Consider the following 2,628-nt stretch of genomic DNA (forward strand, 5'->3'; position numbering starts at 1 on the left):
CCTCTCTGCTCCTATGATGCTGCTTGGCCTGCTGTGTTCATCCAGCCTTGCACCTTGTTGTCTCGGATTCTCCAGCATCTGCAGTTCCTACTATCTCTGATTCGATTTTAACCAATGGCCTGTATAGCCACAACATGACCTCCTAACTCCTACACTCAATGCACTGACCAATAAAGGCAAGCGTTTTAAATGCCTTCTTCACCAAACTGTTGACCTGCAACTCCGCTTTCAAGGAACAATGAACCTGCACTCCAAGATCTCTTTGTTCTGCAACAGTCCCCAGGATCTTACCATTAAGTGTGTAAGTCCTGCCCTGATTTGCCAGACCAAAATGCGGCACATCACATTTACCCAGATTAAACTCCATCTGATCAGTGTGAACAAAAGCACTGGAGTTTCAAAGTATCAGAGTGAAGATATTTCCAATCTTCAGAACAGGAGACACAGCGATGGGAAAAGGAATTATGCAAAGGTAATTCTTTGTGCTACCCACTACAGCTCTCAGAGTCAGTCAGTTGGGGAGATAGTGACATAATGGCAATGTCACTGGACTAGTAATCTGGAGGGCCAGGCTAATGCCCAGGGTCATGGGTTTAAATACCATCACAGCAGCTAGTGAAATTTAATTTCAATGAATTAACCTGGAATTGAAACTAGACTCACTAATTGTGACTATGAAACTATCAGTTGCTGGAAAAACTCATGAGGCTCACTAACACCATTGAAGGAAGGAAATCTGCCATCATTGTCTGGTCTATATGTGACTCAAGACCCACAGCAATGTTGTTGACTCCTAATTGCCCTCTGAAATTGATTTGCATGAAATCAACCAGTTTGAGGGCAATGAGAGAAAGGCAACAAATGCTGACCCTGCCAGCAAAATCCACATCCCATGAAAGAATACAGAGAACATGTTGAGCATTCAGGAATCCAGGTTGCCATTCTAAGGATGATGGCATAACTCTTTCAGAGGATGCATCATCACATTTATCCCCTGCACTCTGCACCAGCGTAAAGATAGTCCCCTCAGTCACTACACTTTCACAGTTTGGCACACAGTCACAATATGGTGAGTGTGGCCACAGGACTACCTGCAGATGGCAGCAGGCTGAAACCATTTTTTTGTTTTTTTCATAAATATATCCGGAAGTGTTATTACACACAACCAAGCAGCTTTCCCTCTACCAATTCATTGATTTTTTTTTGCTTTTAACCATTAACCACCATCAGTAAATCACCTGCACAGCCAATTAGAAACTTATATGCAAAGCCCGCTGTGGACGATGCTAAATGAAGCCTTGAGCTGGTCCTTAATTGGCCACTTAAGGGCCTCAATTAGCCGGAAGACAGAGAAGTTCAGGGCTGACACCATCCAATCAAATTAAGCTGTCTTCCTTGCACCTAACCTACTACTCCTGAAGCCCAAGATTCATCCAGTGTTCGCAACTTCAGTGATTTGATGGGCCAAGTAATTGTTACAAAATAGGGAATTCTTGGTTTACCCATCAACATTTCAGTTATGAATGACCTTCAAATATCTCTATTTGATTTTTCATCTCCTTGAGGCTGACAGGTCTCTCAGGAACGATTACTCTGAGTCAGTTTAATTGAAGTGGAGAGGGAAATCATTAACACACGGGGAAAGTCAATTGCATTTTCTGTGAACTTCTTGTTCTCATGCCCAAATATGATTAGTCTCTGTGCCTGTTCAAAAAACACAGTAGAAAGTCACGTGCTGCACCCCTTCCTCCCTCCCCTCAACAAACCACTTTTAGGGCAATCTAAATTATCCGTATTCCATGTTCCTTTTTAAAGACATAAAACATGGGCATAAATCATGTATGGCATACCACTGCATTACAAATAGGTTCCCGCATTTTGCCTTCAAGAAATCTGATACCATTCCAATCCACTGTGGATTTAATTCTAACCTATAATCCCACTGTGGGTACAAGTAGGTTCCCCACCCACCTTGTTTCCTGCTCGCAGCAGCTACATTAGATTTCAAACCTTGTATTTTTCAACCAGTAATTCCCACAACATCTAATCAGATTTTCTTGTATTTCTGTTGCTGCTGTACAATGTTAGCGTCCAAGTGGACTACCCCTCAATTTACTGAGTAAAGAAGTGAGCATTACGTGGTTTTCGTGTGTCGAAAAATAAAACTGTATCTGTTGGATGTGATGTCATATGGAGGTACAATTTATTGGATTAGCCATTGCTTCAACAAAGAAAATGTGGAGGTAAAGTTTTTTGATGGTTTTTCACATTGTAGGTATGTTTGGATACAACTCTGCATGTGCTAATATTTAAATAATGAAGATTTATAGACATTATTGCTGCTCCATAGAAGCAATGTTTTGATTCCACTGATTTCTTCTAAATATATAATCATTTTTTGTGTTATTATTTAGTTGAAGTTTGACAATTTATTAGAACTTTGTAAATATTAGAGTAATATAACCAACAAAATGCTGCAATTTTAAAACTAAATGAACTTTTTTGAAACTATGTAAAGATGTATATTTATAAAATGGTCTATAAATGGTCACTGTACTTAATATGCAATGAAGAGACGGGAGAATTAAATCAGAATAAGGAATTATTTGGCAGATATTCAAAGATGTA

The sequence above is a fragment of the Rhincodon typus genome, chromosome 18, assembly GCF_021869965.1.
Source record: "Rhincodon typus isolate 14 chromosome 18, sRhiTyp1.1, whole genome shotgun sequence".
In the NCBI taxonomy this organism is placed as follows: Eukaryota; Metazoa; Chordata; class Chondrichthyes; order Orectolobiformes; family Rhincodontidae; genus Rhincodon; species Rhincodon typus.